The sequence below is a fragment of the Nerophis lumbriciformis genome, linkage group LG29, assembly GCF_033978685.3.
Source record: "Nerophis lumbriciformis linkage group LG29, RoL_Nlum_v2.1, whole genome shotgun sequence".
Taxonomy (NCBI): Eukaryota; Metazoa; Chordata; class Actinopteri; order Syngnathiformes; family Syngnathidae; genus Nerophis; species Nerophis lumbriciformis.
The window spans coordinates 11,877,501-11,905,000 of record NC_084576.2 but is presented as its reverse complement, the minus strand read 5'-3'; the positions used below and the strand labels follow the sequence as shown (position 1 = coordinate 11,905,000).

General features: G+C 39.2%; 1 protein-coding gene across 3 annotated transcripts in view; it reads right to left on the bottom strand.

The window, feature by feature from the left end:
• The window catches only part of nr2f2 (nuclear receptor subfamily 2, group F, member 2), a 593,614-nt gene extending 572,797 nt beyond the window's left edge, over positions 1–20,817 (bottom strand). For 2 of the 3 annotated variants that reach the window (XM_072911831.1, XM_072911832.1), the window contains exon 1: positions 20,752–20,817. The gene's annotated coding sequence lies outside the window, so the exon portion shown is untranslated. The remainder of the gene's footprint in view (positions 1–20,751) is intronic. The other variant, XM_072911833.1, reaches the window with a different exon arrangement.
• Between the last annotated feature and the right edge of the window lie 6,683 nt (positions 20,818–27,500).

Genomic DNA, 27,500 nt, shown 5'->3' with positions numbered 1-27,500 from the left:
ACTTTCCGAGGTCTGGAACGCGTCCCCGCCCCCCCAACCGAAGAAATGAAACATGTCAAAACCCATTACAAAAAAATCAAAATTTAAATACCTCGTCCGTGTTAGCGGTAATACGCACAATCCCCCCCCCCCCCCCCCCCCCCATCATCTCACAAGGCAAGGCTCACAAACACTCATCTGCTTGCCGCCTCGTAATGACTCTGTTTGATGGCTAAGCGATTTGAGGGTCAGCGAGCATACGTTACAGATCCAATTTAACCCTTGATTGCTTGTACTCTGGAGGACCTGGGAAAACGTGTTATTGAAATTTAATACCGCATCATTTCTTCTGCCTCCCATGCAGGCACAAAGGTGTGCTTACATGACTCCTGCCATGGCCTGCGTGTGCAAACGGCAAACCCCGAAGAACATGGGAGAGACAGGACGGGGGGGGGGGGGAATACTAAAGACGTTTTTATACATGAGAGTCAACTTGCTAAACAGCGCAAGTACAGTGTGTGTTTGCTGTGATCTATCATTTTTACAGTCTTGTTTATTGCACTTTGCTGGAGACTCTTCAATAAGTACAGGGACATGTTTTACACGCATTACATGGCAGGGATCAATAAATGTTTATATAATTGCATTTTATACACAATCTCTTTTGTATATATATATATATATATATATATATATATATATATATATATAATATTTAAAAAAATATATAATATATATGTATATTATGTTATATAAATATATAATATACATATATATTTGAAATAGTATTAGTCAACTTTAATTAATATATTTATTGTGAGATAATGTTATATTTATGTTTTACAGTACACCGTTTTCTATCCTCTCTTTTAAAAAAATACAACAAGCTATTTACATTTTGCATTATGTTTTAGATTATTATAAATTCTTAATAATTATTAAATAAATAATATATAAAAAAATTAAGAAAAAAATTAAAATACACGCAAAATAGATAAAAATGAAATATATTTTAAATGATTAAAATTAATGAATTTCCTGTAAGAATTAATGTTCGCACTAATCAGCTCGAGATTAATCATGCAATTCATTTATAACTGTAGAAGCTCTTATACCTTAACTGCTATAAGGTCAGTGATGAGATCAAAGGATATGTCAGTACGAATATGTGTGAGGAGGCTCCAACCGGTGTGCTTGTTGGCAAATTTCACTCCAAAATAAACCCTGGAAAATCTTGAGATAAAACTTGAGTTGTTACCAAGTTGTGTTCAACTAAATGATATGCATTCAAGTAAAATGTTTACAAACCCTCCTGGTTGACATCCTTACAGTAAATTTGCATGTGTGTACAAATATTGGAGTCTTTTTTTGAGAACATTTAAATTATACAAACGTGCATCACCTGTGATTAATCATGGTTAATCCAATGTGATTAACCGGAGTAAAAAAAAAAAATATGGATAGATAGATAGATAGATAGATAGAAACATACAAATATACACACATATACATACTTTAAATTTAGCATCATCACATCAGGTCAAAGAAATTGCCGAACGGGTCACGGTGAACCAATAAAATTGTTCACATTAAAGTTAAACGCACTCACAGTCAGCCATTTAGCGAGTTATGGACTCACCCTCGTAATGGAGAAGAAACAAAAAAAAATGCACAGGACACAGCTGAAGCCGGTCGACCTGACCATCTGCTCCACTAAAAAGGAAATCCACCACCACTGACAGTTTACGGACGTGTGCGGCCAATATGTTTACTAAATTAAATTTGGCCAAAAATTAGGTGGGTGTGGCTGACTGAGGAAGAGATTACGTTTGTGACTAGAATAAAAAGAAAATAAGTAACAACAAACAGAACAAAAATAAAACCCTTGGTTTTACCATGAATATGGTAGGACATGAGGAAAGACTGGTGTGTGTTGTATGCCTGAAAACTGTGGAAGCAAACGACATGAAATATAACAAATTAAGACAATATACCACGGTCTTACACAATTATGTCAATAAGCCACTTGACTTTTTTGTCAGTCATTTTGTGACAGGAAATTTAAAAAAATGTTGGCTTTGTACAGAGGTGCAAAAAAAATAAAAATGCAGAAAAAAATGAATGTTAAAATGGACGCCTAAATAAATTGTGTATATTTTTGGAAATATACAAGCTGGGGAAGCTGACAAATGACCAACGTTTGAATGTTACAGTCTTAAGGCTTACAGTCTTGCTTAATTATTACAAACAAAGTTCATGAAGTTGACTTAAAAATTGTTTATAGTTGTTTTGGTCAACTATTTTGATTATCAGAGGACTTTATGCATAATGCTGCAGGGGCCAGCAACTCAAACAGTGATTTGTAGGAATAACAATTCATTTTGAATGCAGTTACAATATGCTAAATTACATATTTACAGTTTCACATTACAACATGTCCAGTAGGGAGAAGGAACAAGCATTATGTATTATCCTAACTTACATTTTTTGGAATGCGGTTAGTTAATGAAGCTTACTTTTGTAGTCAATTCCCCATATTTTTACACAATAACTTAGTAATAGTAGAACATATTAGAGAATATGGAGTGCTTTTTGGTCCAGAACACATTTTGCTTTTATTATCAGGTTCTCGATAGTATTTCAGATTAGTGGGGAGGAGGGAAAAATCATTAAAAACCACTGAATTATACAGTTTTTTTTTGTTTTGTTTTTAAACTGTGCTAATATTTTCTAAATAATAAAAAATAACAGACTTAGATAAACTTTAATGATCCACAAGGGAAATTGTTCCACACAGTAGCTCAGTTACAATGGATGGAAAGGATAAGGATGGAAAGGATAATGCACACAAGGGCACAAAAAGAGGGCGAACGTATAAAGTACACAAAAAATGTACCATAGTAGCAATATGAAATATAACATGTAATATTTACATATTATATATACAGCATATAATACATAATATTATATTATTAAATTACATAATATATAACTAATCCAATTACCATGTACAATATTACAGTATATGTAACAGCTGCAGAACAAAAAGGGCAGCATAAAATAAAGAGTAAATATAATATACATTACAAATATATATATATATATATATATATATATATTCGAGGTTCCTGTGGTTTATCCGTTATACAGTGCAGGGAAACCTACAAAACAGGCTTGTAGGGATGATATAGCCTCTGTGTTTTTTCCCGACCTAACGTACATATACATACATACATACTGTACATACACAAAATATACATTATAAACAAAGAGGTAACTAGCATAGAAGCGGTCAGATAATAGACAAATATAATCTATTGCTGTATGGCGAGTGATTATACAGCATGAAATTATCTCATACGTGAATTGTATACATTTTCAATATATTTAGATATTTAAACTATTAGTCATTTTGATTCAAGTAAATGTGTATTAAAAACTGGGCCTGTGTCTATTTTACTTTTTATCCTCGACTACACGCGATATTCTTGTAAAATGTGGCAAAAAAACGAGAATAAAATCATACATTTTATATCGTATCTATATTTTATAAAAAAAATATTAAACGTGCATATTTATTACAAATGTAATTTGCTTTAAATATTCATTCATATATAACTAGTAATCCCTTCTGTTAAAGTAAGATGAAAACTATGATTTTGCCAATGTGCAATGAGAACATTATTCAATGAGAGGTTAATGGGGTTGATGCATTGAACAGCAAATCTATCTCATCTAAATTAGGATCTAATGAAAACGTTCCATTAAATGGTCCAAAACTGGAAACTCAGAGAAAAGCTGACAAGATTTGTACTTAAAGTGGAGAAATGTTTAGACATGTTTAATGCGAGCTGGCGTGCAGAAAAATACAATCAAATAATAAGAGCACACATGTGTGGCGGCTAATTGAGAGTTCAAGTGAGCGGCGTGCAGGCTGGCGTAGATTTATGCTAATGTCTCCCCACACATATGCTTATTCCACATATCTATATTAAACTTAATAGTCTGTTACATTGCGTCTTAACCTCGTCTTCCATACATGATTACCTCCTGATTTCTTTGCAAAATGGCACATAAACACGGGGCAGGGTTTTGTCAGCGTGTCACTGAGTTTGTTTCCAGTGGCAGCACCGCGGTTCTCGTAATGGTTCGGATACTTCAGGGACTCCATCAAGAGCGCTCGCCTAAGAGGCCACAGTTAACGTGTCACCCCGAAGCCTGATTTATTTGCTCTGCATTTGCTGGGGAATTGTACAAACAGCCGTGGCATACATTTGGCACGACCACAAGTAAATTAGAAGAAGCATTAAAAAAAAAAACCGCGTGGGAAATATTAGCAGTGCTAAAAGTGTGGAATTCTGTGAAGATTGGCTCATATGAGGGCTTTATGTCACGTTTATGTCACACTATATTTTCATCAATGATGCGTGGGGGTTTAATATTGTGGTCATGTGACGATGTAACCATGTATTATTACGGCTGTCAAATTGAACGACCTAACAGATGTGATTAATCACAAAAACTTATTGCATTAATCTTGTATCAACACATATCAATCACCAATTTATTTTCCTTATATCAATTAATACAGGGGTGTCCTAACTTTTTGACTGGGGGGGAAGCATTGGGCCTAAAAAAAATTTGGCCGTGGGCCGAAATCATGCAAAGTAACGTATATATACACACACACACACATGCAAACACTTGCATATACACATACACGCACACGTGTGTATATACTAGAGATGCGCGGTTTGCGGGCACAACCGCGGAGTCCGCGGATTATCCGCGGATCGGGCGGATGAAATTAAAAAAAATTAGATTTTATCCGCAGGTCGGGTCGGGTGGTTGAAATAGAAAAAAATTAGATTTTAAATAGATTCAGGCGGGTGGCAGTTAAACCAATTCGGAAATATATATACATAGTTAAATGTTGTTACCCACATACGAAAAACGAGCAGGCACCTGCAGCATATGCCACAACAGAAGAATAAAAAAAAAAAAGAGATGGACACTTTTACGGAGCGGAGAAGGGACGCCTCGCCGGGGTCCGGGACCGAGGCCCCTTCCCCCGAAAGGGCCCCACCGGGAGCCGTAGCTGAGGCGATCCGCGAGAAGGGCCCGACGCACGTCCAGGGTCACCACCGCGCCCACCGCACCGACACCCCGCCTCGTCCGCCTTCGCCGCGGCCGGCGTCACGCGCAGCAGGTAAGCAGCTTACCTGCCCACCACCCCCGTGGCCGGGGGCTCGTAACAGGGGTCACTCCGCGCGCTCCGCCCGCGCAGCTTACCTGCCCGCCACCCCTGTTGCCGGGGGCGCGTAACAGGGGTCACTCCGCGCGCAGTGCGCTCACGAAAGGGTTGGGGCGCACCCTGGTTGATATAGACAGCAGCTAGGACGGTGGCCATGGAAGTTGGAACCCGCTAAGGAGTGTGTAACAACCCACCTGCCGAATCAACTAGCCCTGAAAATGGATGGCGCTGGAGCGTCGGGCCCATATACCCGGCCGTCGCCGGCAGCGAGACGCGCTTGGAGGTGCGCTCAGCGCGGCTCCCATATGATTGCGCACTGGTGTGCGTCTGGGTCGTGACAGCGTGGCACGCGAATGTCTGTGCTGCATTGGATCAGTCTCCTTTCTTTAACAGGCAAAAGCTTTATAACCTCACTAATGCCTTGCATCGTCTATATTAGATATATAACAACGGGCGGGTGCGGGCGGATGCGGTTCTGATCAAATGTTAGATCGGGTGGATTGCGGATGGTTGACGACTTTCTGATGCGGTTGCGGATGAAATAATTGCCTATCCGCGCATCTCTAGTATATACATATTTATATATGTATGAGTATACATTAGTATAATAATATAATGAATACATAAATAATTATTATAACTGGTTATTAAGAGTATGTGAAAGTTCAACTCCTACCTTATTTACTTCCGTGACAACCTCTTTAAAGTGTTTTAATCAATCAGAAATATCAAGCAGCTAAAATGCACCAAATATGGATAAGTGTGGAGAGTGTTTTGCATTTTTCCCCATCATCCCTTGAAATGGATTTAAAGGGTGTAATTTTCTTTTATTTATTTTTTTTTATGTTGAATGGACAATTCTGGATAATTACACAATTTGACAATTCTATTCTGGATCATGCCCAGAAAGATCAATCATTATCATTTATTAATCATCATTATCAGTTATGTGTGACCATATTTGTTGACTTTTTGTGCTGTTTTTTTCCCCCCCGCACCATGACTAGGGAAGGTTGTTTGGATTGGTTCATATAAGTAAATGTTGTGCTATGTTTATACAAGTATGTTCAATGTTTGAGGTAAATTTGTTGGCCACCAGACGGTGAAAAGACTGAATAGATCAGACTTTTGGTTATATGTATATGATATGGATACATTGCTTCTTGCCATAGTTTATTGAACTCGTGCTGTCTCGCGGGCCAAATTCAAGACCCCCGCAGGCCGTAGTTTCCATTCCCCTGAATTAATCAATCAATTTATTTTGTTTGGAACATGGTAAAATTTAGGCAGCACGGTGGAACAGGGTTTAGTGCGTGTGCCTCACAATATCAATGTACAGTATACCGGTACTAATAAATTACCGCGGTACTAATGAAATAAAAACAATGCTGTACTGCTTCTGAAAAATACCGGTAATTTGTTTTTCTGGACATGACAGCGCCGTCGTCACGCTGTGATATTGCTGGTAATACGAGCAAAGACGCAACACACAGAGTACTAACAAGCAGAAACAGTGTGGAGATAGTAAACGGTGAATGGACGCATTTTGCCTTAAAAACTAACGATAAAGCTGAAGCTATAACCACTGAAGCCGCTCTGCAAGAGGTGCTGAGCTCTTGCTCTCGTTAGCCATGAGCTTGCTAGCGGTTAACGTCCATCTGCAGTCAGTAGTGTTTGAGCAACTTTTGAATCAGTAATTCTCGCTGCCATGGCAACAGAAAAACTTTGTTTCTTACAATTATCATTCCTGTAAGACTAGGAAGAGCTAAAGATGCTTCACTACACACCGTAGGAGGATACAATAGCTAACCGCTAACAGCAAGCCAGTGCTCAATGTAAACAAATGCCATGGGTGGTTCTACCCAGGCACCGACTGTAACGATACCAAGTACAAGAGCCTTACATAGTCAATACTACAATGATTACGTCGATATTTATTATCATCACAAAATCTTTTTAATTGTTTATAAACTCATAAAATATGTCCCTGGACACAGGAGAACTTTATTTGTTTATGACCAATGATAGACCCTGTAAGTACTTGGTATTGAATCGATACCAAAATGTGTAGTATCACCCAAAACTTCTGTGAAGTATTCAGACAACAGAAGAATAAGTGATTATTACATTTTAACAGAAGTGTAGATAGAACATGTTAAAACGGAAAGTAAGCTGATATTAACCAGTGACGTGCAGTCACTAGAGGCAGGTGAGGCAGGGCCTCACCTGCCATCATGGAAAGAAAAAAAATGTAAAAAGAAAAAAAAAAAATTAATTGTTATATGTATTCAGTGATTATACTATAACGTTATTTTACATTTAACTTCACCAGTTTTAGATTATTTTTATTCAAAATCGCTGAATTTTCACATTTGCCGTTCAAATACTGAGAAGAGACGGTGCGGTGAACAGCAGCCAGTTGAGGGACGTCACTCAGTGCCGCAACATGGATTGTGCAATGACTCAGCTAACTGCTGGCCTGCTGTGCAGTGAGACCGTATTGCTATATGAACTATATTATACATTTCCATAGTTTAGTTAGCTGAGGTATATAATGTACAGTGTATTTTGTCAGCAACTGTATGTGTGTAAAGTATTTCTTGTGCTGAGCGATCATAAAACGGCTGCAAAAGACGCACTGGCTGAGGCTCCAGTAGCCCCGCCTCCTGCACCCCCGCCGTAGAATTGTTATATCAACTAAAGCCCACACTTAAACTTTCCACGTGCAAGATTGAATCTATTTAAAAAAATTATTTCATAAGAAGCCAAAAAGTGCAAAAACAATAATGTTGGTGTTTGAGGAGTTGTGAATGACTGCAGGGACACAACATTAGATACACCTGCAGACTGCAGGCGTATCTAATTCACAACTCCTCCAACACAAACATTATTGTTTTTGCACTTTTTGGCTTCTTATTAAATAACTTTTGTAACCTATTTTCATGGGCTTTCCTCTTTGTGGTGTTAAGTTCCTGTTATGCGCTGTTATACAGTATATGCCTTGAGCTCTTATTTTGAAGGCACTAAGAGCGGAAGTGATGTCACATTGCGGAGGTTTTTGAAAGAAGGTAAATAAAGTGGTCCTCGTGTAAACTGGAGCCTCCGTGTTTGTTATTTTGTAGTTTCATACAGTATAGGCGACATTTATAAACCCTCCGTTACACTTTTTTTAAATAGATTCAATCTTGCACGTGGAAAGTTTAAGTGAGGGCTTTAGTTGCGGCGCATGGACTTAATTTCTAAGTAAAGGTAAGACCATAATAACGTTTTTTTTATTAAATGTGCTTTTTTGTGTGCTACAGTTTGTATGTGTAAAGTTAAAGTTAAGTTAAAGTACCAATGATTGTCACACACACACAAGGTGTAATGAAATTTGTCCTCTGCATTTGACCCATCCCCTTGATCACCCCCTGGGAGGTGAGGGGAGCAGTGGGCAGCAGCGGCGCCGCGCCTGGGAATCATTTTTGGTGATTTAACCCCCAATTCCAACCCTTGATGCTGAGTGCCAAGCAGGGAAGAATGCTGGTATGAGCTTTTAAACATAACCCGTTAACTGCTGCCAATCAAATGGTGAATAAGATACTCTTTAGGGTTCATATGTTTGTAAATCTGACTGTGATGAAGTCAGTGCCTCACCAGCCATCATTCTCACCGCACGTCACTGATATAAACAGTAAATGAACAATTAATAATCCATCATAATTTTGACAAAATAGAATGATAAATGACACAATATGTTACTGCATACGTCAGCAGCCAATTAGGAAACTTTGTTTGCTTACTTACTACTAAAAGAGAAATGGTCTAGTATGTTTACCATCTTATTTAATGCCAAAATATTGTTATTTGGTTGCAATAAGGAACATGTCTATGTTTGTTCAACTGAAGCAAACAATGAATGTTTTTTTGCGGTCCTTTTTATTTGAAAAAGTATCGAAATACATTTTGGTACCGGTACCAAAGTATTTGGTGTCTGGAAAACCCTAATCGCTACCATATATAGATAATCCGCCGACGTGAAGTGAAGTGTGAAGTGAATTATATTTATATAGCGCTTTTTCTCTAGTGACTCAAAGCGCTTTACATAGTGAAACCCAATATCTAAGTTGCATTTAAACCAGTGTGGGTGGCACTGGGAGCAGGTGGGTAAAGTGGCTTGCGCAAGGACACAACGGCAGTGACTAGGATGGCGGAAGCGGGCATCGAACCTGGAACCCTCGAGTTGCTGGCACGGCCACTCTACCAACCGAGCTATACCGCCTCAAATGACGTCGCATTTTGGAAAAACTTCACAAATTGGACAAATTCCAAACGGAGAAATGAAGAAAGATGAGATTGTTTTATAAATATTTCCGCTATGCCTCCAAAGTTTGATTTCAAATTTTCGGGACTTACGCAGATCCCCAATACACAAAAATAGGTACCAATTAGGGTTGTCTCGATACCAATATTTTGGTACCAGTACCAAAATGTATTTCGATACTTTTCTAAATCAAGCGGACCACAAAAAATGGCATTATTGGCTTTATTTAAAAAAAGTCTTAGGGTACATTAAACATGTGTTTATTATTGCAATTTAGTCCTTAAATAACATAGTTAATATACTAGACTACTTGACTTTTAGTAGTAAGTAAACAAACAGACTCCTAATTAGTCTGCTGACATATGCAGTAACATATTGTGTCATTTATCATTCTATTGTTTTGATCAACATTACAAAAGGACAAACTGTAAAAAATTGATTATTAATCTACTTGTTCATTTATTGTTAATATCTGGTTATTGTTTGTTCTATCTACACTTCTGTTAACATGTAATAACTTATTATTCTGTTGTTTGATACTTTACATTAGTTTTGGATGATATCACAAATTTAGGTATCGATCCGATACCAAGTTTTTACAGGGTCATAATTTAAGGTCCAATGTGTCCAGGGACATATTTCCTGAGTTTATAAACATAATATGAATTAAAAAAAATATTGATGCAATCATAGTAGTATCGACTAGATACACTCTTGTACTTGGTATCATAACAGTGGATGTCAGGTGTAGATGTAGACGCCGGTGAGCTATTGTATCCTCCTACGTTGTGTAGAGAAGCTTGTTTAGCTTTTTCTCGACATGCAGGGATGATACTTGTAAGAAACTTACTTTGTCGCCATGGATTAGTGATTTAGAAGTAGCTAAAACACTGCCGATTGGGGATGGACATTAGCCGCTAGCTAGCTAGCCATGTCTTAAAGCACCTCTTCCTGTGGGCGTTTCAGTGTTATATTTCACCTTTATCGTTAGTTTTTAGGCCAAAATGCGTCCATTCTCCCTTTGCCGTCTACACACTGTGTCTGCTTGTAAGTACTCAGTGTGTGTGCGCTGCCGTACATGCTCCTCTGCTCGTAAAACCAGCAATGTCACGACGACGCGCCGTCATGTCTGTTAAAATTTTTTTTTATATATATATATATATATATGGCGAACCGGTACTTTTCAAACCGAGTATAGTACCGTTTTTGATTCATTAGCACCGCGATACTATACTAGTACCGGTATACCGTACAACACTAGTAACAATAGGTGAGAAAAGTTGGTTTTGCACAATAGGGACCCTGTAAGTCTTATTTCCCTTTATGCTGATGCCTTTTACTTACATAATTGTCATCCATAGCAGTAATGTATGCATTTGCAGCATCACAAGTGCGAACAAAATATAAATATAAGTCAGGCAAAAGCGACCGCAGCAGGCCTCTCACTTTACACATCATACACTTTCAAGTCCCTTAAACCCACACTAGTCATTCCGCTCAGCTCTTGACTCACAAATTGCTGCTTTGGACAGAGTTTCATGGCAATGGCTTTTCTCGGGAGAGGGGAAAGAAACCTTTTGTATAAAAGCCCACTCAGGACACTTATGTTCCCTTTGCAAGACAGCAAAGCCTGTCGTTGGCCAACAGTCAGCGCATTGTGTCCGTTTGTCCCTCCATGTACAACCTCGCCGTTGTCAATACACTCTAACCTTGCCATCTTTTCAGTCCACTTGGATGACTTCCAAGAAATTGGAAGAGACCTCCCCCCGCCCCCTCTCTACAGAGAAAAAAAAAAAAAAAAAGCACCCTGGACGTAAGCCCTGAATAGCCGAGTCGCTCTTTACATGTAATAGAAACATATCAGGGCTCTTTAGCATGCCAATGAGGCTGCACACAGAGCAGCGTTCCCAGTGGACGGCGCGACAGGAAAAAGGGCAAGTCCTTTCTTCACATGAAGGGCCAAAGTGTAGAAGAACGACATTGAGCAAAGAGATCATTTGAACTCTGTAGTAGCACACACACACACACCCTTTGCAATCTAATAAAAGTTTCCATCAATCAAAAAAACACACACACACACACACACACCTATACTAATATATCTGACATAAACAACACTCTAAACCCGAAGCTATTATTCCGCTAACCACCAGCCTACACTTTGCTGTTGTTCACAATTAAGATTAATCCAATTTCATTTCAATCACACCATTGTAGGCTTTCACCTAAGTGCACCGTGTTCATAAGCGTTCCATAAATTATATTTTCCAGTACATTTGCTTTGGATGGATAATTAATTTTTGACTTTACCCCCTTTTAATTAGATTTTTCTTCTTGGAACTGCAGAATGTAAAACGTGCATTCGTGTGTATGTACCATGATTCAACTGAAAACAGCAATAACTCCACTGAGACATGAAATCAGACTAATTGCTACTTCCTAGTACGCATGTCCACCTAGGCTGTGGCCTATTTTAACCTGATTTTTATTTTTATTTTCGGTTGACCACAAATTAGCTCAACAATAAACCAAGAGGCAAACGTCACTCATGGCGACGGTTTGGAAAATTACTTTATTATAGTTACTCGTTACTTTGCCAAAAAAAAATTAGGTATTACTTTAGTACGGTGAACATATTGACCATTAATTAGTTGCTTATTAACATGCAAATTAGTAACATATTGGCTCTTAATTAGTCATTATTAAGTACTTATTAATGCCTTATTCTGCATGGCCTTATTATACAACCAGTAAGCCATTAACTAAGAGTCTTAGTTAGTCTTAACCCTAACCTGTTAATAAGCAACTAATTAATGATGAATATGTTCCCCATACTAAAGTGTTACCAAAAGTTATTACTCACGGAATTACTCTTTAATCAATGTAATTAAAAGCCTACTGAAACCCACTACTACCGACCACGCAGTCTGATAGTTTATACATCAATGATGAAATCTTAACATTGCAACACATGCCAATACGGCCGGGTTAGCTTACTAAAGTGCAATTTAAAATTTTGCGCAAAATATCCTGCTGAAAACGTCTCGGTATGATGACGTCAGCGCGTGACGTCACGGATTGTGGAGGACATTTTGGAACAGCATGGTGGCCAGCTATTAAGTCGTCTGTTTTCATCGCAAAATTCCACAGTATTCTGGACATCTGTGTTGGTGAATCTTTTGCAATTTGTTCAATGAACAATGGAGACAGCAAAGAAGAAAGCTGTAGGTGGGAAGCGGTGTATTGCGGCCGACTGCAGCAACACAAACACAACCGGTGTTTCATTGTTTACATTCCCGGAAGATGACAGTCAAGCTTTACCATTGGCCTGTGGAGAACTGGGAGAACACACTCTTACCAGGAGGACTTTGAGTTGGATGCGCAGACGCGGTACCGTGAGTACGCATGCAGCTGCGGCTTCCAAACATTTGATCGCTTGCCCGTACGTGCGTGCCGCTATGTGCATGTCACATACGTAACTTTGGGGACTTTGGGGAAATATATGTGTTGTATGAACTTTGGGGAGGTGAACGGTACTTTGGGCTGTGGGATTGAGTGTGTTGTGCAGGTGTTTGAGTTGTATTGGCCGGTTATATGGACGGGAGGGGGGAGGTGTTTGTTATGCGGGATTCATTTGTGGCATATTAAATATAAGCCTGGTTGTGGTCTTGTGTTTATTTACTGTTTTAGTCATTCCCAGCTGAATATCAGGTCCCACCCGCCTCTCACAGCATCTTTCCTATCTGAATCGCTCCCACTGCCCTCTAGTCCTTCACTCTCGCTTTCCTCATCCACAAATCTTTCATCCTCGCTCAAAATAGTGGGGAAATCATCGCTTTCTCGGTCCGAATCGCTCTCGCTGCTGGTGGCCATGATTGTAAACAATGTGCAGATGTGAGGAGCTCCACAACCGGTGACGTCACGCTACTTGGCTGCTACTTCCGGTACAGGCAAGGCTTTTTTTTATCAGCGACCAAAAGTTGCTAACTTTATTGTCGATGTTCTATACTAAATCCTTTCAGCAAAAATATGGCAATATCGCGAAATGATCAAGTATGACACATAGAATGGACCTGCTATCCCCATTTAAATAAGAAAATTGCATTTCAGTAGGCGTTTAATCAATGTTATTAAACACTTGGGGTAGTAATTATTGCGTTACTTAAAAAAAACAAAAACGCAATTGAGACATTTCATGGGACCAGAGTGTGTATGTGCCTTTAAAAGGCGGTGCATGTTGCCCTGTGTCGTGTGAGGTCAACACCCAGACAGAGAAGCATTAGCTCATCTGTTTGTTAGCTCAGACTTGCAGTTTGCGGGCAGTGATGGCTGCTCTGTTGAATCTTTTTCCTGGTTTATGTTAGCGCTGGTTTGTGTGCTTCAATGGCTATAGTCTCCCTGTCCATAAACTGGGTATTGTAATATTGCAAGCATGTCACTTCTTTGATTTGTTGTTCAATATTCCCACGTAGTAGTAGGAGTGTGTGCCTGTCCTTACATGTTGTGTGTTGTTTGCTGTGTGATGTTTCCACCTTCTTTTTGATATCAAGTTCATTTTAGTGTGGTGCTGGTTGTTGCTTTTACTAGTAAATATGTATTTCCTGCATTGAACTTGCTGTGCTTCTGACATGAAAGTATTGTTTTAGATCACTGGTTACTAGTAAAAGTAATGGCATTAGTAAAGCCGTAATCTGCGACATTGGTCATAGCAAACAGTGAACAAATTTTGTCTTGATTTTTAATAGTGTTTTTCAACTTCTTCATCAAAGCGCTGGCACTCGCAACTCTTGTTGGCCTAAATGGTGAATTATTTTGTGGTCATACTCAATACAAAAGGCGAAGAGACCGAGTCATTCTTTGTTCGGGCATGCGATCCCGTAAATGATATGTAGGGAAAACTGACTCGTTTGTTCCAAGCAATGTGTAATTGTACGATAACCATAAGAAAATCGGGACAAACTTTTGGCAAAAAAAAACACAAAATGAAATCATACCGAAAGTGGCAAGTAGGAATACCAAAATTGCGCTGAATTATGTGTGCATGATAAATAGATGACAAATTATAACATCCTACCTAAATAATGCTCGGATAAAATTATTTTAGTGAAAATGCTCCAACGAGACGAGATTACCCGTACTGTGCTGTGAGTTGGTTAACGTGAGCAAATCAAGCGCACTGCTGATGAACGGGGCTAGTCAGGTCTTTTTTCATACAAATGACACACCGGATTATAAGGCGCATTAAAAAGGGGTCATACTATGATTTTTTTCTATATTTAAAACACTATCTTGTGCATACTTGCCAACCTTGAGACCTCAGATTTCGGGAGGTGGGGGGGGGGGGCGTGGTTAAGAGGGGAGGAGTATATTTACAGCTAGAATTCACCAAGTCAAGTATTTCATATATATATATATATATATATATATATATGAGAAATACTTGAATTTCAGTGTTCATTTATTTACACATATACACACACATAACACTCATCTACTCATTGTTGAGTTAAGGGTTGAATTGGCCATCCTTGTTCTATTCTCTGTCACTATTTGTCTAACCATGCTGAACACCCTCTCTGATGATGCATTTTGCTTCGTCTCCTTGTTGTGTGCGCAGTTGTGCACTGCACTCTCTAAAAGCCCTAGATGTTATTGTCACATATGCATGTACAGTAGATGGCAGTATTGCCCTGTTTAAGAGTGTCACAACATTGCGGTTTACGGCAGACGAACAGCTTTGCGGTAGACGAAAACATGACTGCTGTTGTTGTGTGTTGTTACCGCGCTGGGAGGACGTTAATGAAACTGCCTAACAATAAACCCACATAAGAAACCAAGAACTCGCCCTCCATCATTCTACAGTTATAACGTGATTGGGCAGGCACGCTGTTTATATTGTGGGAAAGCGGATGTGAAAACAGGCTGTCGACACGTCACTCAGGTCCGCATGAATTTCGGGACATTTGTCCCGGGAGGTTTTCGGGAGAGGCGCTGAATTTCGGGAGTCTCCCGGAAAATCCGGGAGGGTTGGCAAGTATGATCTTGTGGTTCTTTGGTCAAAATGTTGCATAGATGATATTTCACAGATCATCTTCAAGTAGCTTTGTGAGCGTCTCTTCAGGATGCGCCATTTTGTGGACTGACTTATTTACGTGGCTCACCTTCGACAGCCTCTTCTCCCCGTCATCTTTGTTGTAGAGGTGTAGCGTGCAAGGACGGGGTGGAAGAAGTGTCAAAAGATGGAGCTAACTGTTTAAATGACATTCAGACTTTACTTAGATCAATAACGGAGCCGCATCGCCTCATCCATGGCTCAATAATGCAACAACGACGTCTGAAATGTGTCCCGTGAAAGACTGTCCGACCGGAACCCTCCAATAACTAAAGTTCCGTGGGTGAATTACGTAAACCCACTACAGTTTTTAGCGCTTTGATAGCTATTCTACTGACAGCTATAAGTAAGAACTTTACGCTACTTTATATTACAAATGGCAACAGCGGAAGATGAATGTCCCATAACAAGAAGGTAGAGAAAAAGAAAAAGCTTATGACTACGGTGTCGACACAGACTACAAAAGGCGGATCCGCGCAAATTTTCAGGACTTATGCAGATCCCAAATACACATCAGCAGATACCAGAAGGTAAGAAAAGTTGGTTTTGCATAATGTGAAACAAAACGCCAGATAATGTCTGCTAATAGGTGCCATTTTGCGGTCCTTATACAAACACCATAATAATACTTGTATGTTTAATGCGCCGACAATCCAAGCGGTGCGGCGTCATAGCTTACCGAAGTCATACTTAAAACACTTTGACATATTTTGTGTAATGTTTATATTCTCAATGGAACATTTAAAGTTTTGGTGTTGTTTAGTGGCATATCTCTTATGTGTGACTGGTCACACTTATTACACCATGTACCAAATATAATAGCTTCGAGGTCGGTAAGCACAACCAGAATTATGCCGTACATTAGGCGCATTGGGTTATAAGGCGCACGGTCCATTTTTGAGAAAATGTAAGGATTTTAAGTGCGCCTTATAGTCCGAAAAATACGGTACAAGTTAAAAGTGTGTCAGGCACCATTTAAATTGATTTGTATTAATTTCAGTGGGAGACATTGATTCAATATACAAGTTGAAAGCTCTGTCACAGAACCAATTAAGCTCGTAAATTGAGGTACTACTGTATATCGCAATGTCGTATCGTCTCAACAGTCAAATATCGTCATACAAATGGTACCACAAACCCCTGGTTTCCCCCGGTGGGATACAATGAAAAAAAAAAAAATGTATCTTGAAGTTGTTAAGGTTGTTGCTCCAGCTCACTCTCTTTAGTGAACTACTAATGTTAATGTAAGCAGTAACATCCCCATCTAAATGAAACGGCGGGGGACTACAGTGTCCTTGAGAAATCCCCCTGACACACGCGTAAATGCTTGAATGACTGGCAAATCTAAATAGAAGTGACACCTCCAGATTATCATTTTATAATTGCTTTTGAATAGCAGAGACGCGGTCCTCTTGTGGCCACTATTCACCGATAGCGGCAGATCCCGCTTACATTTGATAAGCGTGTTAAACAGTGTGCATTATGGCCCCCGGTAGAGTTCGCAATTCAGCCGGGAGGAATTCGAGCCTCTTTTAATCACTAAATTGGTAACCATGGACAGACTCTGCCAAGATATTAAACACACAGGTTCGGAATCAGTTGCGAGGGGGGGGGGGGGGGGTTTCCAAAAAGGAGACATATTGTCAGTTAGGATATCAGGACGGCGAAGGAATCAGTGTTTGTCGTATTGATACAAGGACAGAAGGACGACGGCAGGCCCGCACGGTTCTGCGTGTGAAGATGAGGGAGCTGTGCTGTTATCTGCTGATCCCAGAACTTCCCTTGGAGCGCCGGAGTGGGTCTGTCTCACGTAGCGCACCCTGTACAGGGAGTACGCAGCCCGCTGACAGGAAAGCTCGATTAGCCGGCCACAAAGAGGCCAATATAGAGGAGCACTTCCTCAGCCGAAGGAGGTTCGTCCGGAGAACACGCTCCGGTGCGCTTTCCTGACAGAGGATGGTGACAAACACACGCCTGATGGATTGAGCTCCGCCGGTAAATAATCACCAGCGGCCCTTTTCTCGCCCGTCTTTGATAGTCACGCCGACCGCGAGCTTTGTTCCATTGTCGGACGCGACTCTTATTGTAAATCGAAGCGTTTTTTTTTTTTTTTTTAAATAATGCTGGCGCCCGTCCAGACACGGACGAGAGTGTTTGGACTGGCCCCAGCCCTGCGCGTGCTGCCTGCGCCCAGACAATGGGATGTGGATGCGGAAGTGGGCCTGGGCCAGATGAGGAAAAGGAGATAGCGAGGGCGGGATGAGGGGGCGGAGGTGCGCCGAGCGCAGACTGGGAAGCCGTTATGGGACCCTGTGGCGGAAGGGCATTGTTCGGCGGAGGAAAAACACAACAACAATAAAAAAAAATTAAAAAAAACTCTTCCTGAATCTTTTTATATGATTATGTGGGGAACAATTGAGTGGGCGGGATCCGCTGCTTTGAGGCTTGCTGACATAAGGCTCTCCATTGAGAGTCGGAATACTCCCTTCACACCTTGGAACGCCCGGAACGTTAGCAGGAAAATAAAACAATGAGACGGCATATTGATCACGGACAGTGTGTCCATTGAGAAAGATTACAATGGCCTATGACCTGGGACACAGTCAGCGATCAATTAAGGGTTCATGAGAGGAAAAGTGCATAAAAATAGACCCCAGAGTACACATGATGCAATAAACAGTACTTTGCCATAATGCTGACTCAATCAGAATGTATATTAAGTTAAAAGTACCAATGATTGTCACACACACACTAGGTGTGGTGAAATTAATCTCTGCATTTGACTCATCCCCTTTTTCAGCCCCTGGGAGGTGAGGAGAGCAGTGAGCAGCAGCGGTGGCTGCCTATACCTTGTTTTTAATGAATACTTAGGCCTATGACGAGACTGTATTTTAACGTTGGTCAGTATGGTGGTACTTGGAGAGCTATTTTTTTCCTGAAGTAGCCACAAAACTCGACAGGACTTTGGCCTTTTATCATCGTGTGAATAACATGCTGCAAAGACTATGATGCAGGCGATCATTGACAAGAGGCTGATGTCTTGACGACAATGACTATAATGACCACATTGTGAGTTATTAACATAAGTAAACTGTAATAATGATAACTACACTAAAACTCCCAATGGTTAGTATTACCGTTTGAAATGAAAGTTATCATAAACTGTGATGGATTACTGCGCTTTGATAAACTCAGACTGACTGCCTCCAGCTCGCTAGCTTAAATGCTAACATGAAAACAAGAAACAATGGCGTTCCCCTTTAAGAAACGACATACCCCAATATAATCTTATATAAACTTAATGTCTGAGCAATAGAGATGTCCGATAATATCGGCCTGCTGATATTATCGACCGATAAATACGTTAAAATGCAATATCGGAAATTATCGGTATCTTTTTTTTTTTTTTTTATTAAATCAACATAAAAAACACAAGATACACTTACAATTAGTGCACCAACCCAAAAAATCTTCCTCCCCCATTTACACTAAAGGGTTGTTTCTTTCTGTTAATAATAATCTGGTTCTTACATTTTATATCAATATATATCAATACAGTCTGCAAGGGATACAGTCCGTAAGCACACATGATTGTGCGTGCTGCTGGTCCACTAATAGTACTAACATTTATCAGTTAATTTTACTAATTTTCATTAATTACTAGTTTCAATGTAGCTGTTTTATATTGTTTTACTTTCTTGTTTATTCAAGAAAATGTTTTTAATTTATTTATCTTATTCTATTTTATTTTTATTTTTTTTAAAGTACCTTATCTTCACTATACCTGGTTGTCCAAATTAGGCATAATAATGTGTTAATTCCACGACTGTATATATCGGTTGATATCGGTATCGGTTGATATCGGTAATTAAAGAGTTGGACAATATCGGATATCGGCAAAAAGCCATTATCGGACATCCCTACTGAGCAACTAAGATATTTATATGTGTACATTGAACATACAAGCTGTGCTCTCTTGGAACAGAGCGATTGTGCTATACTCATTGGAATACGAGACGGAGGTGTTTTTACGTTGCGTTCAAGGGCTGCTGAAAACAGTAGGAAGCCACAACGCCCACCAAAAATAATAAATGATAATAATGTTTTATACTTTATTTTATTTGTTATTAAAATCAATCTTAAAGTGCTAAATTAAATGTCACGAAGTTGGTGAGCGTTGTTTCGGCGTGACTCCAAGCAGGCCCGGCCCTAACCAATCTGGCGCCCTAGGCAAGATTTTAGGTGGCGCCCCCCACATCGGCAGTGAAGTGTATATACTCACAAGAAACCGAATAGCTTTGTCTTTGACCTTTTTTTTACTTACAACTAAACCTAATATATAAAGGGGTGGAAAAGTGACTATTACCTGCAGGGCAAACATTAGCTAACCAGAAGGCAATAACAATGTAAACAAAAACACCTGCTTAAAAGATCTAATACAAATGTCCCTGAGGAATGTAATGTGGGAGTACTATAATTACCTAACATTACATTATTATTTTCCATAACAATTTAGCCCCCTCCACAATATTAACCCGACGTTAAAACAGAACTAGCTATTTATTGATTAGCAATTGCCGAATCATGTAACATTAGCTTAATGCTAAAAAGCCAGGTTACTATCACATTCTGTAACAGACAAATAATTTCATGTAGGCTAGCGTTACCTACCTGCTACCTCTGTCTTTTTCTCGTTTCTCCTCCTCTTCTTTTCTCTTTTTTCTTCCCTGGGCACCTGACAGTTTTGGCCGTTTTGACATCTTGTGTTGATTTTTTGATGTGGTGACGTCCAAAAAGAGTCATGATACAGGAAGGGAGGGGGCGCACCATGCGGGGGGAGGGGGAGGCGTAATGTTGTAACAAATAATATTTCTATTAAATAGGCTTTACTTTGCATTTTAATTAACGTGGGATTATTTTTTGTATTAAGAAATAATAGTACCAACTTTTTTTTTCTCCAACATTTGTGGCACTGGCGTGGCGCCCCCTGAGGGACGGCGCCCTTAGCATTTGCCTATACGGCCTATGCCACGGGCCAGCCCTGACTCCAAGGATGCAGAGAACGGCAGGCGGAATTCAAGCCAAACCCAATGTATTACTTACCAAGAGGCGTGGAACCCAAAACAGCACACAAAGCATCGGTCTCCAAAGGAAGAGCAAGAGAGAATGATCCAACACTGAAGGAGGGACCCAGGTGGAACTAAATAGAACTAATTAAACGAGGAACAGGTGTGCGGACAGGACATGGAACAGAAAGTAAAGGTGCTGCAAAACACACGGACCAAACAGGAAACACTGACAAAACAAGAGCACCAGGACAGGAAGTGATTCTAAACACAGGAAAATCGCTAACTGCTTATTTGCTATCACTTTTACCATCATATTTGTACATGTCGTGTTTGCTGATGTTGCTCTATTGTTGTTGTTGTGTTTGCTGTTGTTTTTGTCTCTCTGTCTAATCCCCCTCTTGTCCCCACAATTTCTCCCTCTGTCTTCTTTTTTTTTTTCTCTTTCTATCCCCTCCTGCTCCGGCCGGGCTGCACCAAATGATAATATAAATACATTTAATAAAGTCAAATACAAATAAGGCAACAAGAGAAGTATCCTACACTTCTCTTTTGTAAAGTAAATCTGAACAGCCGATATGGGCATCCACATCAACTATATGATTTGCCTGAGAAGCTGGACAGGACAAAAAAATAATAAAAAAAATAAAAAAATTATTTTAAATAAACACAGGAAAACCCAAACATAACCAAACGGTCAGTAGCACTTCTGACATAAAACAGATACAACACTAAGACTAAAACACGATCAGAGAAGCATGAGAAACAAAACATGCAAAATAGTGTTTTTTTCTAACAGTGTGTCTATGTATTTCAGTTATTTAAAAAAATATATCTTGGTCATAAGATTTCAGTGTGTAAGTGAGTGCTTTTTGAGCACATTCAACAATACCGCGATAATAATGATAAACGTAATGTAACATTTTCATATCATTGCATCCCTATAAATACTGTAGCGCTTCAAATTAAGAGATTAATTGGTTCTATGTCAGAGCTCTTAACTCAAAACACTCATATCCCAAATCAATGTCTCTCTTTGAAATAAATAGAAATCAAGCATTGTCGGGGTAAGGGGGAGGAGTATATTTATAGCTAGAATTCACTGAAATTAAAGTATTTCATATATATATATATATATATATATATATATATATGAAATACTTTAATTATTATATATATATACTAACTATAATATATATATAACTATATATATTATAGTTAGTAGAACAACTGTGTTTTCATTACTGTACTTTATATATATATATATATATATATATATATATATATATATATATTCCCCCCACTGTGTTTTCATTACTGTACTATATATATATATATATATATATATATATATATATATATATATATATATATATATATATATATACTCTATATATATATATATATATATATACTCTATATATATATATATATATATATATATATATATGTCTTAATAAGGTTATCCAAAAAATAGTGCTCGATACCGTAGTAGAGCGCAATATATGTATGTGTGGGAAAAAAAAAATCACAAGACTATTTCATCTCTACAGGCCTGTTTCATGAGGGGGGGTTCCCTCAATCATCAGGAGATTTTCAAATCTCCTGATGATTGAGGGAACCCCCCCTCATGAAACAGGCCTGTAGAGATGAAATAGTCTTGTGATTTTTTCCCACACATACATATATATATATATATATATATATATATATATATATATATAGTACAGTACTATATACTACACTACACTCAAATAGTGAAAGGTAAGTGTTATTTATTTTTTAAAGTAAGCAGCAAGTACAGTACAGTTAGTAGAACAACTGTGTTTTCATTACTGTACTATATATATATATATATATATATATATATATATATATATATATATATATATATATATATATATATATTGTACTATATATATATATATGTATATATATATACTATATATATATATATATATATATATATATATATATATATATATATATATATATATATATATGTATATATATATATATATATATATATATATATATATATATATATATATATATATAGTACAGTAATGAAAACACAGTGGGGGGATATATATATATATATATATATATATATATATATATATATATATATATATATATATATATATATATATATATATATATATATATATATATATATATATATGTATATATATATAGTACAGTAATGAAAACACAGTTGTTCTACTAACTGTACTGTATTTGCTGCTTACTTTAAAAAATAAATAACACTTACCTTTCACTATTTGAGTAGCTTTTGTTCTGTCAGTTGAGTACTGGCGAGCGATCTCTGAATCCGGGAACATATCCTTCACGGATTTGTTGAAAACATCCGCAAATGAGAACGCAATATTGCTTGCAAGGTGGCCCATAATACTGCATTGCCGCCGCTTCTCTGACCGTTCATGAGTGACTATATCCATTCGGCCACCGTGTTATGGGTTATAGATAAACCTATGGATAACGGAGACATATATAAAAGTCTCCTTTTCAGGTGAAAGAGGACGCTAAAGGCAGTGCCTTTAAGGCACGCCCCCAATATTGTTGTCCGGTGGAAATTTTGGATATTACAACGTGCCGTAGTTTTGAAGCAATGCATGATGGGAATCCGGATGTTGTGTGTCAGTGTATTGGAATAATCCCAGGAATGTAGGCTCATACGACTTCTTTGTTTGTCTTGTCTTTATTGCACAAGATGTAATTCAACCACACATCAGCTCAGATGTGTGTCTATCCCTTTTACCGGCAAAACTCAAATACCCGCTTCCTATTAACAACGTCACTTCCCTATCTCTCCCGGAAGTCCCGCCCCCCAGCCACAGTCATTGGATAACACCCCGTAGCCAGCCGCTACAGTATTAACGTGCCGGCGGGAATAAACACACGCTGAGAAATAGCTCCGTGCCTGCCTACTTTATGGGTTATAGATAAACCTATGGATAACGGAGACATATATAATAGTCTCCTTTTCAGCTGAGAGAGGACGCTAAAGGCAGTGCCTTTAAGGCACGCCCCCAATATAGTTGTCCGGCCGGAAATCAGGAGATTTTCGGGAGAATGGTTGTCCCGGGAGATTTTCGGGAGAGACACTGAAATTCGGGAATCTCCCGGAAAATTCGGGAGGGTTGGCAAGTATGGACTAGACGTATAAGATTTCATGGGATTTAGCGATTAGGAGTGACGGATTGTTTGGTAAACGTATAGCATGTTCTATATGTTATAGTTATTTGAATGACTCTTACCATAATATGTTACGTTAACATACCAGGCACGTTCTCAGTTGGTTATTTATGCCTCATATAACGTACACTTATTCAGCCTGTTGTTCACTTTTCTCTATTTATTTTAAATTGCCTTTCAAATGTCTATTCTTGGTGTTGGGTTTTATTAAATACATTTCCCCAAAAAATGCAACTTATACTCCAGTGCGACTTATATATGTTTTTTTTCCTTCTTTATTATGCATTTTCAGCCGGTGCGACTTATACTCCGGAGCGATATATACTCCGAAAAATACGGTATTAGGGATTTCAGGGCCAACACAGATAGATAGACCACATTCACACTCACATTCACACACTAGGGCCAATTTAGTGTTGCCAATCAACCTATCCCCAGGTGCATGTCTTTGGAGGTGGGAGGAAGCCGGAGTACCCAGAGGGAGAACATGCAAACTCCCAAAAATAGGGTATACAACAATTATTGTATTGCATCGGGAGCCCAAACTGTTGGAAAACTGCAGTGTGAGTGTTTGTGTGCATGTGTACTGGTATACCACAACGTGTCAAGCTCCGTGTCAGAGTGCTGATATTGCTCGGCAGTGGATATTCACTAAAGCCTAAGGTCATGCACCTGATATACCTTTGAATCTCGCTGTTTGCTGGAGTGCACACAACTCTCTGGGGAAGGATGCGAGCACAGATAAGAGTCTGGTGGTGATGGTGTGCTGCAGCTTTTCCCTCAAGGTCTTAACACAGTATTTCACTTCATCCCCACTTCATTAGGTTTTTTTCCTTTTCTTCTCTCTATTGGTTTCGTTTGAAATATGGAGTTGGCAGTTTGTATCAGCATTGATCAAGATAATAAAATAATTGATATAATGAATAAACAGTCATTCAATATAAGGCAAGAAATGTCTATTTAGACTTAGACTTCCTTTTTATTGTCATTCAAATTTGAACTTTACAGCACAGATAAGAACAAAATTTCGTTACATAAGCTCATGGTAGTGCAGGATAAAAAAGCAATATGGTGCATGTATAAATAAATAAATATATATAAATAATATATAATATATATATAAAATAAATACATATATATATAAATAAATAAATAGATTACTGTACAGATACCGGTAAATATATTGCACTTTTTCACATGCGTCCACGTTTATGGATGTATGTTATATTGTCTTTTTTATTCCAGCGAGTTAATCCATTTTGGGGGGAGTTGAGGGGATAATTTAATTATGATGCGTTCAAGAGTCTTACGGCCTGAGGGAAGAAGCTGTTACAGAACCTGGAGGTTCTGCTTCGGAGGCTGCGGAACCTCTTTCTAGAGTCCATCAGTGAAAACAGTCCTTGGTGGGGGTGGGAGGAGTCTTTGCAGATTTTCTGAGCCCTGGTCAGGCAGCGGCTTTTTGCCATCTCCTGGATAGGAGGAAGAGGAGTCCTGATGATCTTTTCCGCCGTCCTCACCACTCTCTGGAGAGACTTCCAGTCTGAGGCATTGCAGGCTCCAGTCCAGACAGTATTTAACTGGTGACTGAGTTCCCCAATAACAACGATGCATGAATAAACCTTTTAAGAGAAAATGAAATAAACCTTAATTCACAGACTTTATTAGAAGAGATCTCCCCTGAGGGATTTGGGGGCTTTGACTTTGGCAGACTGTAAATGTCACCTCCACTTTGACAAGCTACTGACAAGTGAGTCGAGGCCAAATTAGTAAAAAATTTGTTTCGTCCTTCTTTTCTCCGGCCCCACTAACTAACTGCACTTTCCAACATATGTCATAATTAGGGCTGTCAAAGTTGACGCGATAATAACGAGTTAACGGAAGCTACTTTTTTTTATGGTCGGCCTATGTCGTAGCGGTGGAAACGCAGCACTGTTGCAGCTGATGCTGAGTCACAGTCAAGGTAAATAAAAAGGTAAATTGAATGACAAGTTTTGCTTCGAAGCCCTGACAAATCGATCTCTCCAAAAGATCAGATTTATTTCCATCCACTGTCGCTGTAAGTTGAGTTATCACCGGAGTTACTACCGTATTTTCCGCACTATAAGGCGCACCGGATTATTAGCCGCACCTTCTATGAATTACATATTTCATAATTTTGTCCACCAATAAGCCGCCCCGGACTATAAGCCGCGCCTACGCTGCGCTAAAGTGAATGTCAAAAAAACGCTGCGCTAAAGTGAATGTCAAAAAAACAGTCAGATAGTTCAGTCAAACTTTAATAATATATTGAAAACCAGCGTTCTAACAACTCTGTCCCAAAATGTACGCAAATGTGCAATCACAAACATAGTAAAATTCAAAATGGTGTAGAGCAATAGTAACATAATGTTGCTCGAACGTTAATGTCACAACACACAAAATAAACATAGCGCTCACCTTCTGAAGTTATTCTTCATTCGTAAATCCTTCGAATTCTTCGTCTTCGGTGTCCGAATTGAAAAGTTGCGCAAGCGTGGTATCAGAAATGGCCGGTTCCGTCTCGTAGAAGTCATCGGGAGTCAGTGTCGCTGTTGTTCTGTGAATCCTGCCTTCCGGAAAGCTCGGACCACAGTTGTGACCGAAATATCTGCCCAGGCATTTACGATCCACTGGCAAATGTTGGCGTATGTCGTCCGAGGCTGTCTGCCCGTCTTAGTGAAGGTGTGTTCGCCTTCGGAGCTGTGTGAAAAAAGCCACCCGGCCTCTTCGCGTAAACTTCCCTTAACCACTCGCTCATCTTTTCTTCATCCATCCATCCCTTCGAGTTAGCTTTTATGATGACGCCGGCTGGAAAGGTCTCTTTTGGCAAGGTCTTCCTTTTGAATATCACCATGGGTGGAAGTTAGCATGGCAAGCTAGAACCACAGTGAAGGATGACTTCTCATTCCCTGTGGTGCGAATATTCACCGTACGTGCTCCCGTTCCACAGTGCGGTTCAGTTGCTGTGAAATACGGTAGTAATCCGTGTGCGGATGGAGAGATTGCGTCTTTTTATGAACCGGATCGCTTAGTAGGAGCCATTTTGTGGTCTTTACAGATGTAAACAGGAAATGAAACGTACGGTGATATCCGCGCGTTTTTTCTTCTTCTTCCGGGGGCGGGTAGAAGAAGAAGCGCTTCCTGTTCTATGGGGGCGGGTGCTTTCCTTGGCGGTTGCTTGCGTAGAAGAAGAAGCGCTTCCTGTTCTACCGGGAAAAAAGATGGCGGCTGTTTACCGAAGTTGCGAGATCGAAACTTTATGAAAATTAATCGTAATAAAGCGCACCGGGTTATAAGGCGCACTGTCAGCTTTTGAGAAAAATTGTGGTTTTTAGGTGCGCCTTATAGTGCGGAAAATACGGTAACTGCTCGCAGCATTGTTGCCAAGTCTGCGTATTACAAGCTATTTATTTGTTTTGTTTACAAATATCGTGAGTTACGGATCGCGTTTGTTTGGGCTGGTTTTTGAACGTGGGGTTGCTTACTCGGGCTTGCTTTTTTTGTCCCCACAATAAAGCAAAACACGAGAGAGCTGGTAGGTATGGTGCT